Source organism: Protopterus annectens, chromosome 12.part0 (genome assembly GCF_019279795.1).
Source record: "Protopterus annectens isolate FY-2018-M chromosome 12.part0, PAN1.0, whole genome shotgun sequence".
NCBI classification, from domain to species: Eukaryota; Metazoa; Chordata; order Ceratodontiformes; family Protopteridae; genus Protopterus; species Protopterus annectens.
Window position 1 is genome coordinate 95441270 of NC_056746.1, and position 14924 is coordinate 95456193.

Below are 14924 nucleotides of genomic sequence, written 5' to 3' on the forward strand. Positions count from 1 at the left end.
CATTCACACCAACATGGACAATGACAGAGTCATATTTGTATTTGCTGTGGAGTGACCTGAGTGCATGCGTTATGTGGCGGATCCTGGCACCTGACAGGCAGCTGACAGTGACTTTCTTCTTGTTTAGCCTGGTGAGCGGAACATCAGTGTGCCTGACTATAGAGTCACCTATGACTAGAGTGTTAGGTATGTTGTTATGCCTTATGGGCTGTGGTTGAGTGGCACACTGAGTTTGTGGGATATGTGTCATTTGGGTTGTGTTGGGGGGTGGAGGTTGCTTGCATTTCTGCTTTGGAGGTCCTTCTTGCTTGGGTAGATTTTTTTTGAGAGCCTCCATGAATGTAGGTGTGTGTTTTGTGTTTCTATGTGTGTGTTTTGGTGGTGTAGGTTTTGAGGGACTATGTGATGAGTGTGGTGTGGTGCAAGTGTTTACCTTCTCCTCTTGACTGTCTAGTCCAGTCTTGGGTGAAGACAGCTTTTCTTCCAGTTTGGCTATATAAGTGCATCTCTCACAGGCTGTAGTGTTGGGTGGTAGGAGGAGAGGGTTGTCTGTGTACATGAGGCAATTGCTGCATTGTCCCAAGATGCCCAGATTCATCAGGTAGACAGGAGAAAACACCAGGAGCTGACCCTTAGACATGCCTGGATAGGTGCTTATTTATTAAGTACTAAAAACTGTTTTTCTCTAGACAAGTGAGGAAAGTTGAGTGCTGTAGTAATTTGTAGCTTATTTAGTGCTTACGAGTTCTGAACAAGTGCTGAGCTCAAAGAAACAGATTTGAGTGCTGAAACTAGAAAACTGGCTAGTTCTAAAACAAAATTAAGCTAGAAGGTTTCCCTCCAACACAGAAAGGATTGAGGGCTCAGAAGCTTACAAACAGTCCTGGATACAGCAAATCTGTATCTGGGCTAAACGACTTTCAGGAAAGGCAGGACACAAGCTTAGAAATGTTTTTTTTTTTTTGTAAAGTGGAAAGGAGGAGCAGAAGCTAACTGGGTTGGCCTTCTCAAATGTTCTCCCTGGATTAGGTAGAACGAGATAATGACACTAGACTGGGAGGAGTGTCTGAGATCAAATTTACAGTAGGGGCAGGCAACTGCAAAGCCACCAAGTATAAGAACAGGATACCAAGAGGGAGGGTGGGAAACAAAAATTAGAACAAACAAACCCAACCAGATGCTTAATAGTTGTACAAAATTCTACTTAATACCTCACACACAGTGAGTAAAATAAAAGTGCTATAAATAACTCATAAATAAGCAAAAAACAGGATACTTAATGTTATATATCTCAGATTCGTTAGCTCAGAGCCCTTCCTCCGACTTCCTCCAATTAGCTCAGTGTGAAATGGCAGAAACAGTCACAAGTAACAAACTTGAAACCTGAAACAACGTTAAAAAAAAAGCTTGAAAGAACCAATGAGGTGCTTATTCCAAGTCGTAGTCCAGGCAACCCCAGTCAGCCAATGACCACAAACAATTCACTCTCACTGAAATGCTATACTGGCTTTGGCTAAGCTATGATGACCTGGGACATGTGCTCAGACACACAGCCTCTACTAACAAACAACTAGGCCCAAAACACAAGCCTGAGTATGGACAATGCTACACTACCAACACTACTTAGGTAGAAAAAACTGCAGAAATGTTTAACCAGATAAAGGATCAAGGAGACTCTAGAGAATGCTTTTAAATGCAAAAAAGTTATATGACACACTCCTAGCAGGAAATCGGAACAAACAAACCCAACCAGATGCTTAACAATTGTAGAAAATTCTACTTAATACCTCACACACAGTGAGTAAAATAAGTGCTATAAATAACACAGAAATAAGCAAAAAACAGGATACTTAATGTTATATATCTCAGATTCGTTAGCTCAGAGCCCTTCCTCTGACTTCCTCCGATTAGCTCAGTGTGAAATGCATATTGCAATTCCTGTTTGTATTATACTAACTTACATTTAATTTCTATATGAACTGGCTAAAATTTCTCTAACTATTAAATAATTGTCATATAATTTGTATCTATTTTTAACCAATGTTTTCAGATTGTGTCTAATTTGGTATAATTATTTAAGCTGTATTTGTTTTTTAAAGACTGTAAAATCATTGTTCTTAAAATGTTTTGAAATACTTTGGAGCTCTTCTCCCCGGGCCTCCACTGAAAATAGGCTCCTACCCCATCGGACTTTCCTGGTAATCAAATGTCAGTAAATAAACAATAAATATCCCTGTGTTACATGAGACCTACAAACATCTAGAAATACAGGTTAGGTTACTTTTTTTAATATAGCCTCACTGGTTCTTCTAGTCTAGGGACCATTCCAAAGCATCGCCTATTTTCTTCTTTCTGGAGCATTCTCTAATAGCCCTCTTAAAAGACTGAGGTTCACCTTTAAATGATCTTATCTCACTACAGTGAGGTAAAAATTCTGATAACCTTGGAAGTGCTGCATAATTTATTTATAAATGGAAAAATAATTTGTCTAAAATGTCAATTAGTCACAAAACTTTCCTTTATAATCTACAAGAAAGTGAAGCAGTCTTAAATGATGGCTTATAAACTATATTCAAGGATTATGCAATGAGAAAAACGTTTTGTTTCACATCATGGTAGGCCAGATTTTAAGATAATCTCCTGGAATGTGAAAGAGAATATTTTTTCTTGTAAAAGAAGAAGAAGATAAATGGGTCTCATCTCTGCTCTGCAGATTTAGCGGTGACATCGGTTCATTAAGGTAACTCAAGTATCGAGATTATTATACTCAAATATCAAGATTATTATATCCAGATATCGAGATTATTTTCTCCACAGAGACCAGAACAATGGAGTGGTTGTGTAAGAATGGTATACACATCACCTTGAAATGAGTCTAACATATAAAGCTGTACTCCTAAGGATCCAGGGGGCAGTACATACTATGTTAAAAGGTACAGCTAAAGCCTTTGGAGATGTTGGATTTCCTTTGGAAATCTCTGAAGGAATTTACATTTGAAAATATATAGGTCTCCTGGATCAAAAAGGTGTATGACTCCCTCAGAGCTAGGCAGAACCCTAATTAAACATTGTCCAGCTACCTGAACATTTAAACGATCGATGGGACTTCTGATATGGCAGTGAGAGCAGACACATTGGAATCAGTGCTCCAGATCACCCTGTCCAAAGTCTTGCAAAAAAAAGGTGGTCAAAACTGATCCAGTGAAGCAATTAAATGCCACATTCTTTGATGTCAACCTTTAAATGAAACCAGGGAAACAGAGTGTCGAGAAAGATGTGAAAAGAAGCTAAGACACATGAACGACTGGAAAAGGGAGAGAAAAACAAATCATGTGGTATGAAACAACCAGTACCATGGCTGACCAACACGAGAGTGCTTTAAATACCTGAGAAGCCAAGAATTGATCACATCCATGCACATCAGTAACACATTAACTGATTATATAGCAGCCAGTGATGAAAGATTACTAAAAGTAGGTGAAACTCACTCAGATGCAAATTCCAGTGTGGAATCCACAGAGAGGAAGATAAAACAGAGGGTGGTAAACAATGAATTAATAAAGGAACAGCTACTGTGAAAGATCACTTATCTGGAAGAAAGTTATTGACAAAACAATATTAGATTCATGGGCTTCCTAGAGGAAATTGATGCTGGGACTGTGTGGTCTTTATGAGAAACTGACACAGTGAATGGATGAGCCTTCTAGGAAAAATCATTGAAATAGAACAAACCTAATGGTTTAATACTCCAAGGCATGCCTCCAACAAGCAAGCCTATCTGTGCATGGGGAAGTTCGACTCATATTCAGAAGGAGGACATTCTGACCATTTTGTGGAAGAATGACGTGGTTTATAAAGTGGATGATACATGAGTATTAGTTTTTGCACATACCAAAAAGAAATGCCCTCCTTCCCGTGATCAGGAAGTGCAAGGAACATCATTTGCAATTGAAGTTGCTATGTGCTTCCAAATTTCAGGCCTTTTTACCTTTGGGTCCAAACGTTTAAACTAACCCCATCCAGATAATGGAAGATCTGTACAAGTAAGGTGCATACCTAATGGGAAACGTGAGAGAAAAGATGAGGTGACTCGAGGGGATTATAGGAAGGGTAAGAACTGAAAAAAGACTTGACAAAGGATGCCTGCTAAGCTCTTTTTTTATTCCAGTGGAGGAAGCATGAAAGGGTAAAACAATTAAATCAATTTTCCAACATCTGACTGAGACAGTAACAGCTGAATGTCTGATAAATATTGATGAAAAATAATTATGCAACTTAGCTCTTTACGACCTTACACTTTACAAGAATCCTCTATAATGTGTTATATATGTTATTTTGAATATTCCAATGTGCTCTTAAAGGAAAGAAAATGTTCTTTGTCCTTGGTAATCAGTATATCTGTCATCTTCTGGTTAATGTATGTTACAGTTTCTGATTGATGGCCCATGTCTGAATGAAAATATTTTTTCAAGAGCCTGTAAGCTGAGGGAGTCTGAAGGGCTTGGTTTGACCATTAGCTTTCCTGTTAGTTTTTCCTTCTGGTCTACTGGAGAGAGTAAATATAAACTGGCTGGGTTATGGACAGAGGACTGAATGTGGTGGTCTTTAGAACAGGTGGTGATAGACTCTAGGCTTAGACCATGACAACAAAATAAAAATTTGGATTTGCACTGGGTACATCCCAATGCTTAAACAAAATGTCACCCTAGGTCACTGTATGTGTATTCCAAATAATGTTTTCTTATGTGAATTGGTGGAGTACTATGGACTGTGAACACAGGGGTAGGAAATTGGGCAATACCCAGGCAGCCATGCATTAACGGAATGTAGCAAAGGTGATATTGGCTCAACTGGATACAACTGGATTTCAAGTTATATAGAGAAGTGACAAAAGCCACCGTTATGGACGAAAGAGTACTCTACCCCTATAAAAGTACAGAATATCCGGATGCTTAGTTTTGAGAGGAAGATAGAAAAACCAGGAAGGTTCGTTGGAGGGGCTCTCAGACATCAACATGGGCTGATAGGAGGGTCTGTAGATACAGAGTGATCATTATGGAAGGAACTGTAAACTTGAGGTCAATGACATCGTGCAGGAAATTGGGGCAACAGTGTGGTGCAACTCCATGGATCTGACCACCAAGTAAATGAAGTTGAATTGATCTGGAATATACTTCCTCTTTAAAATTTGATTGCTCACCCGATACAGGTGCCAATGTCACCTATTAGAAATAGATGCGTCTTGAGATCCACTGGAACAGGTAATCAGAGGCTGATCACTCTGGTATTCAGATAAATTTCTGTAACACAGGCTGAGTTGGTACACATGTCCAAATAGAGGTACATAATCATAATGGTTTAAGAGCAAGCCTTCCAGTACATAATGGTGCATTAATGATCAGGTTATATGAAAAGCACAGAGTCAAGACAGATGAGTCTGGGTTCCTGGTATAACCGGGAGGCGAATGTCCAATAATCTCCATAGCTACAGGCCATTTTCTTCAGAATCAGACTCTTCAACTTCAGGAGAATTCACTGAAGAAAAATATTTCCCTTCCAGTCTATGCTCATCTGAGTGGGGATTGGTGTCACAAAGAGAGAGAATTTTTTTTTTCTTTTCCTGTTTGAAGTCAGTGAACAAACAGGATTTAAATCATTAAAGGCTTGAAATAATCCTTTAGCAAAGCTCAGTGAGTCCATGGTGAGAGAAACGGAAGAAACCATATGATTAAATCATTTTTGTTTTCTTTTCCTGTGAAACCTCCTGGAAAAGAACCAACCCATGGCAGAGCCATTAACTGAGAATTAGACACCTTAGCCCAGCAATGCAGTAAAACCTTGTCTGCTCTTTCCTCCAAGACTGAAAAGAGTGGTTCTCCCTTGCCTGGGCAGGACAACCTTACAATTGCAGAGGCTCTGCCTAACTCCCAGACTTTTGTGGCTTCTAAAGGAGCTATAACAGAAGGAACAAGAGACAACCATAAGCAGTCTGAGGAACCAGATCTGGCCACAACAGAGTCACCCATCAATGGCTGAGGCAGTGAGGGAGCCAGTCTGACAAGAGAAGACTGTTGCAAACACTTCTTCTTATAGACAGGGAAATGTAAAACCAAAGAGCCTGATAATTGTTCCACGGTTAGTTGAGAGGCTGTTAGCAAAGCCTGAGAGAGATTTTGGAGCAAAATGTTAATGAAAATCCCCAAAAACACAATTTCCAGTCCCTATAAAAGTTTTCTACATGAACAGATAGAATCAATCATACTAAAAAATATTTTAGCACAGTTTTTTCAACACAAAGATTCGGCAAAGAAAAAACTTACAAACAATGACAGCTGATTACAACACATTTCTTAGCGTTTTATATATATATATATATATATATATATATATATATATATATATATATATACACACACACACACACACACACACACACACACACACACACACACACACACAGACACACACACACACACACACACACACACACACACACACACACACACACACACACACACACACAATTTAAAAGAAAAAAAACATTTTTTTCTCAGAAATAAACTTTGAAGTGGAAGTTCTTCCTCAAACAAGTATATATCTGCCCATCCTTGAAGGATCTCTAGCTGACTGTCATTTCCATGAAGCCTACAGGGAGAGTGTATTTCAGTGGCAAGAAAGCTCTGAAGTTTTGGTGCCCTAACCACTGCTTTTAAACACCTAGCCTCAAGCCACACAGCAGTTTTGGTTCATAAAAGGTGTGCTGAAGTTTTGAAAACTGGTTGGTGGCCATAACCTTGGCAGGATACAACCCAAATAGCTTAGGCTACTGCAACAGTCATCGAATGTTGAACATCTCATCACTGTACTCCAGTAAAGAAAACAGGTAGGATAGAATGTTCTAGTGACCTTCATTACCTCCAGCTGAAAGCAGCCTATTCCATTCTACCAATAACTGCCAAAATGCTTCTTATTATCAGTCCTTCAATGGTACTACTCAACTAGGCAACTCCACTCTGCAGAGAAAGTTCTAGACCGTCAGAGCAGTGCAGACAACTCACAAGGAGAATCATTATACTCAAATTATATTGTCAGACTTTGGAATCAAATCTCATCTGCCCTCCAACAACTCCAAAATCCTCTCCATTTCAAAAGGATACCCAGAAGCCACCTTCTCAAATCCCAGCACTGGCTTGTAACTGTGTTAATCAATTTTGTGCTCTAACGAAACAGCTTACAAGTCTGAAACATTATCAGCTACAAGGCTGAGTGTCTGATTCTGTCTAGCTTGTTACAATACAGGTCTGTTGAATTTTTCTCTAAGTAAAATATTCTATTTTTCAGCTAAAACAGTTTTGTTAAAATTTGTTAAGCAAGCTCAAGCAATAATTCACAACCTCAGTGGCAGGGAGTTGTGCTTCATGAGCTCATGCGTCTGGTTCTAGCTGGCTTGTTACAGATTTGTTTTACTGGCTGGATTGCCCTCTCCTGCTCTTGGTTCCATTTTTCTACATATCACTGTGCCTTGGATTTGTTGGTGGCCATTGTAGTTTGTCAAGATTGAGAACACTTCCTGGTTGCATCTTCAAGCAAAAAAAAAAAACAAAAAAATCAAAGCTACTGAGCATCTCTATGCTACAAAAGTAAGTAACTATACAATGTTTGATTTATTCTAATATTCAGTCTGAATCATTTTAAAGCATTTTTTATAAGTGAGTTATTCTGTGCTTTAACTAAATAGTTTGCAGACTTAAAGATCATGTTTAAAAGCAATAAATGAGCTTTCTTTTCAAACAAAAATATGTTCACGTTATCTTTATGCTCTCAAACACTTTTTTTGTGTGTGTGAAAAGAAAACTACATTTTGAAGCCTTTAAAATATTGTTTCCAAACACAGAAGACCAAATGTAGTAAGCCGTGTTCACAGCATTAATATTAAAGGAAGGCAAGGAGTGGTTATGTCATTACGGGTTCCAGCTCTAATGCTGCTGGGTTACCGTAGGTAAGTAATTGCAAATTAGAGAAGTAATTGCCAAACTGTTACATTAACTGTTAATCCTTCGGCAAGTATGACTCTCCTTGTAACTATTGCATTAACAATACTCCTCTGAAAATTGAGCCCAAAGTTAGAAACCTGGGAACCTATGCTGACAATGAGCTGTCTTTTGATCACCAGATATCCGCTACCGTTAGAGAGTTCTTTTTCACTGCACAACTGATATCTAAAGGTATGGTATCCAGATCCAAGGATACAGTTGTTCCAGTGTACTCGGCACTCATTATAGGTTCACAGGTTCATAGGTGTGTACTAAGCTAATGGCCCTGGAGCCTTTACAATCCTAGCCCATAGGATTACCCTGGCATCATGCCACCTGACCTTAGTTCCCAGTGCCTCTGTCAAATAGAGCCACTGGAGTTATCCCCGGGTGAATTTTATATTTCTCATCAACTCATCAAGATGTCTCTTGAAGAGGGCCAGTGAGGTGCTCTGACATGTAAGTGAAGTCTATTCCATAGCATGGGCAGTCTCTGGGTTATGAACCCATCCCTCCAGCTTGTTCTGTTGATTGTGGTATTGAGGTTGAGGTCTCTGGAGCGTGTGGTGCGGAGGGATTGGGATTTCTTTAGATGTAGCATTTCTAACAGAGCTGCATCAGACATGGATTTGTAAGTCAAACAGAAATCGCCTCTAAGTAGGTGATATGAGACAGAGAATAGTTGGAGTTTTTTGAGTCTGTCCATATAGGACAAGTGTTTAAGGCCTAGGATCCTCTTTGTGAGGTACTTTTGTAGCCTCTCCAGTTGCTACAGGTCTCTAGTGAGGTACATGCCAAATGGGGCATTGTACTCGATGACTGACCTAATGAGAGAAGAGTAGAGGTAGACAATGACCTCTTTCTTCTTGGATGCAAAACCCTTAGTAATGAGATGTGCCACACAGAAGGACTTTCAGACCACTGTGGCAATGTGGTGGTCAAAAGAGAGGTTGCTGTCAACCTGTGTTCCCAGATCTCTTATAACTCCTTCTGTGTTCAGTGGACTACCATCGATGTGGTAATTCATGAGAACCAGGTTTTTCCCAAAGGGGATGACGGCACGTTTTTTGGCATTGAGCTTAAGGCTATGGTTCCAACACCAGTCATTGGTCTCAGTGAGGCCTTTCTGTAGGATGTCAGCATCACTTGGGGAATTAATAATAGCTCCCAACTTGAAATTGTCTGTGAACTTTGTCAGCCAGAGTCCATTCATGTTGGCCTGGACTTCAGAGAAGTAAATGCCAAACAGGAGAAGACCCAGGACCAAACCCTGTGGGACTCCACTCGTGACTGGTAGGCAGTCTGACTTGAAGTCAGCTACTTTCACACTCTGGGTTCTATCTGTGAGCCAGTTTGCAACCCACCTAGTAATATAGGGGTTAATGCCTAGCTTAGTGAGTTTTTCTATGATTCCTGAGTGGGGAATGGTATCAAAGGCCTTGGCCAGATCAAGGTAGGCTGTATGAACTACCTTGCCTTCATCCACAGCTCTGGTGACAGATTGAAAGAAGTCGACCAGGTTGAGCAGGCATGATCTACCCTTCACAAAACCAAACTGTGGGGTCCAGAGTTTGGAGATTCCCTAAATCCTTGTTTATTAGGTCCACGATGATGCGTTCCCTAGTTTTGCATATCAGACTCATCAGGAGAATGAGGCGATAATTCCCAGGGTCTGTAGTCATTCCTCCTTTGTGGAGAGGGATGACTGTAGCAGTGCGCCATTTGGTAGGGACAAAGTCTGAGGTGAGGCTGTAACTGAACAGGGCACACAGGTGAGGTGCCAGTTCACTCTGTAGTTCATGTAGAACACAGCCGGGGATATTGTCAGGTCCCATAGAAGCTGTATTCTTGGCCTTGGACAGCGCTGTTTTAACCTGTGTAGCAGTAATGCTGGGTGCCTGGCTATCTACTGGTATTGTAATTGGTCCTTTGGTGGGGGAGAGAGGAGTAAAGTTGGCACTGAATCTGTCGACCAGTATATTGGCAATATCTGTTGGCTCAGTATAGGAGGTACCATTGTGCAGTAGCTCAGAGCAAATCTGGGTATTGCTGTGGAGATTCTTTACATAACTATAGAATGCCTTGTGGTTGTCTTTATTATCTGCTGCAATTCTGTTTTCATGCCTAGCTTTAGAGGATTTGATGAGGGCTCTTAACTTTTTGTTGAGGCTGATAAGGGAGTTTTTCTAGTCTTGGGACTTCACCTTATTCTGCATCAGTTTCCTCCTTCTGTTGCAGAGTCTCTTTATGGCAGGGGACCACCAGATTGGCTTCCTTTTTTTGGAGGAGAGCATCTTGGTTCTATTGGGTATGGCAAGATCCATGCAGTTGTGTACATATTCGTACAGTGCATTCATGTATGATTCGACAGTCGACAGTCATGCAACTATTCTCCATTTGCATAGGTGCCGTGAAGTTAGTCACCTCTGTTTTTAGGAGCCCAAAGTTAGCTTTGGAGAAGTTTTTCATTGTGGTTACCTTTCCAGGGGGGGGGGGGATTTCCAAGGTGATTAGTTTGTGGTCAGATCTAACCAGGGACTAGTTGACTATTGGTGTAGAGCAATGGTTGCCCATGTTAGTAATGACCAGGTCAAGGATGTTTCTACCTCTATTGGGGGTAAGAATGAGCTGGTCGAGGGCATTGGAATTAATGAATTCCAGGAAACGTTGGGCAATTGTATTGTTATATGAGTAGTTTTGCCAGTTATGGAGGGATAGTTGAAGTCACCCAGTATGAGAGTGTTAGGTTGGACCCTAATTTTCTCCAGGGTGCTTAGAAACATGGAATATGAGTCTTGGGACATGGTTGGGGACCTATAGCAGGTGATGACCTGAATCACTGTCTTACCCAAGGCTTTAGGCTGATAATTGAGTATAACACTCCTTTCAATATGCACCTATCCAAACACTTGTCAAAATTGGAATGACCACAGTGCTTTCTCACTAAACAAATCAAGGGCCTAAATCATAGAAGTATGCAGACTGCCTGAAAGCCTTGTTTCTCTCTCTCTCTCTCTCTCTCTCTCTCTCTCTCTCTCTCTCTCTTCGTGGTAGCATACAGACTCTTGGAAGGTGACCTCTGCATCTTGTATAGAGCCACAACAGACCCTGTTTGTCAAACATGACACATTTGCAAAGTCAGTGGTGTCATAAACACCCATTCAATGAACCTAAATCTTTTTTTGCAAAAATAATACAACATGCTGGAAGGACAGATATGCATCACAGAGAATACCACTCCTATGGATCGGTCTTACACTGCACATAAAGCAAATTACTTCTCTTATGCTGTTTAAATGGAGTTTGGACGGATGGATGAGTAACCACAAATTCACCTCCAGTTTAGCAGCAACAGATAGGGGAAACTTGAAACTGTCCTACATATATTTGTTCAGTCCCCCTCTGGATATTCATACTGAAAATAGAAGGGCTAATAATTACCATGAGAACACAATGCCAGACGTCTTAAGATCCTCACAGGTCAATAGCCTAGTAAGTACCTTTGCTCGTGGCCATTTTGCTGACACATGCTGGCATTACCTTGATGCACTTTTGGGATAAACCCAGGATATGTGGCCTAATTAGTATCAATAATCAATTATTCTGGAGTTTGATCTGTTGATAGAGATAATCTTCATAAATGTTATTTTGTTCTTGCTACAGCTTCTGGTAACCTGAGCAGATCCATCCTACTGATTTTCTATAATGAATCCATTCTGAATTGCATAATTATCCCTTGTACTTTAGTTGTTCTTATACATCTCAGTAATACTGCTTCCTTACATTTTGAGCAACTGTCCATGCCATACTCTTCTGTTTTCCTTAGGTCAAGTTAAGTATGTCATGTTGTGACTGTTTACAGCAAAATAACCTGCATTTTAAGAAAACACACCCCTTAGTTTAACGTTATATTTTTAACTAAAGGGTAGCACCCCACCATTTTAGGTTATTTTGCTGAATCTATAAGGCACTGTAAGGAGCCTTTGTGTAGTAAATCTACAAAAGTTTAGCTCCTTGTCTAAATAATTTCCACTTCACATCACATAAAGTAAAATGGCTTATTAGGACTCACGCCTTTTAATGTTGTAGTTATTGTCAGTTGTTCCGCTAGATGCTTGACCCTCATTGCACTTGTTTTGTGAGCTGTAAAGTTTTCTGATATACACACTGTTATATTAGTTTCACGTTTATGTTTGTGGCTCCATCATAAGACTTTCTCTTTTTTAGCTCTCAGTTAGCATTAATGTACACACACACATACACACACACACACACACACACACACACACACACACACACACACACACATATACACACACACACACACACACACACACACACACACACACACACACACCTGATTTTTTTGAATTTTACTCACCAGATTTACTCTGACGAGATGAATTATTTAGATGTATGTTTGTACAGGTCAGACCACAAGTTGAATTCCAAAATCCACAGAAAAACAACCTTTTCAAATTCTTATCTACACTATCTTAGTGCCCACCCACCCCACCAAAAAAGAGGGGTGGTAAAAGGGCAACTAGTCAGAGCAAGTAGGATGACCTCCTATGACATCGATTTCCACAAAGAATGTGCATTCATTATAGATATGTTTAAGGTAAGAGGTTATCCAGATTGTTTACTTTCGGACATATACAGGGAGGTCAATGAAGGTAGAGGTATATACGCTTTGCCCCAATATTAGGATCGGATGAAACATCCGTTGCATCGACTACTGTTAGGGCCAGAGATGACCCTGTCTCTGGTTCTACTTTGTTTTTAACTTTTGATGGAGAGAGTGGTTTAGTTAGAAAGATCATAGACCAAGAATGGAATAAATTTGCTAGACTGTCTGATCTGGATATTCTCTTCAAACAACCTTTGAGATATATATATATAAAAAGGGTAGAAATATAAAAAACATTTTTGAAGGAACACCCAAACAAAGTTTTAAGGATGATTATTCTAACAAAAAATGAGGCACATTTAGATGTGGGAGATGTAGTCAGTGTAAGTTTGTATATAACGGAGAGGATTTTTACTTGACAAGCAGGGAAATGCATATTAGAACTAGAGGATATGCCAGTTGTGAAACAAGTGGTTTAATCTATTTGGCAACATGTGGACAATGTAGTTCGTTTTACATAGGCAAGACTGAGAGAAAGCTTAAACAAAGGATTTATGAACATGACTATAACATTAGAAAACACAATGAGATTAGTGCTTTGTACAAACACTCTCAGAACTGTATAAGTGCCAATTTTAGATTTTTTCTAATAGAAGTAGTCAATATTGACCCAAGGGGTGGTCCTTGGGAAACTAGGCTTGAGTACAGAGAATTATACAGGCAGCTAATTTTAGAAGCCACTAAGAGCCCTGGCTTAAACGATATGGTGTCATTGAAACCTGTACTCTAGCTTAGAGCAGCTAAACTATAAATATTTACAGTTCATTTTGCCCAGTATTTGTACTAGCATTTTCATGTATTTTGTTATTTTATTATACATCTAAGGTGGATACAGTCTTTTTACATGAGTGTATTTTAATCATGTATGTATTTAATACATTTTAAACATTCAATTTTATATATGTTTTTTATCAGAAAACAGTTTTATGTTGAGAGGATGAATATATATATATATATTATAATATCTTAAACGTACATATTTTATCTAGCAACACAAGGACTTCTATCCTTGTAATTTTTAGCACTTTTTAAAATAGCCTTTGACATCATTTATTTATTAATTTATTTAACACTTAAGCTCATCTGATTGGTTGTTAGGGAGTTTAAAACAATCTCGTTTGTAATGGCATTCAGATCTGATGAAGTTGACGATAATACAAGAACGTTAATGATTTGGAGTTGATACTGTGCTTTTCTGTTTGGTGCTTAAATAGACATATAAGATGTACGCTAAAAGCTGTTGTAATTTTGAAGCACAGTCCATTATTAATTAATGTCTGCCAACTGTCTGCAGTGCTTAATGGAAACATATCTTCCACACACTGTAAAAGTTGCAGACTCCAAATCTGACTTCAAACCAGTGACAAGTGGAGTACCACAGGGTTCAGTCCTGGGACCTCTCCTGTTTGGTATCTACTTCTCTGAAGTACAGGCTAACACAGAAGGCCTTAGGTTAACGAAGGTCAAAGATGACTGCAAACTAGGAGCCATAGTCGAGTCCCCAAATGATGTGGACATCCTACAGAAGGGCCTCACTGAGACAGATGCCTGGTGTCAGAGGCATGGCCTCAAGCCTAATGCCAAAAAGTGCATTGTCATTCCCTTTGGTAAAAACTATGTGCCTGTGAACTACCACATAAACGGCAGTCTACTTAATGCTGAATTTGTGATAAGAGACCTTGGGACCCAGGTGGACAGTAGTCTCTCCTTTGATAATCACATCACCACAGTAGTCAGGAAATCCTTCTATGTGGCACACCTCATCACAAAAGGGTTCTCATCCAGGAAAAAACAGGTCAATGTTCCCCTCTACTCATTAGACCCATTTTAGAGTACAACACCCCTTTTGGAATGTACCTCACAAGACATTTGCAGCAGCTGGAAAAGCCACAGAAGTACCTCACAAAGAGGATTACTGGCCTCAAACAGATGCCCTACACTGACCATCTCAAAAAACCCCAGCTTTACTCTGTAGCATATTGCCTACTCCGAGGAGATCTCTGCCTAACATATAAAGCTATGTTAAACCCAGAGCTGTTGAACATGCTACACCTTAAGAAATTCAAATCCCTACGAGCTACACGCTCTAGGGACCTAAACCTTGTCACCACAATGAACAGGACATGCTGGAGGGATAGATTCCTGTCCCAGAGACTTCCTATACTTTGGAGAAAGCTACCCATCTATGTCAAGCAAATACC

The 14924-nt window shown here is 39.7% G+C and overlaps 1 protein-coding gene across 1 annotated transcript in view; it reads right to left on the reverse strand.

Annotated features, from left to right (window-relative positions):
* Positions 1–14924, reverse strand: part of RPL3L (ribosomal protein L3 like) — a 223020-nt gene that overhangs the window by 183447 nt on the left and 24649 nt on the right. The window lies entirely within an intron of this gene.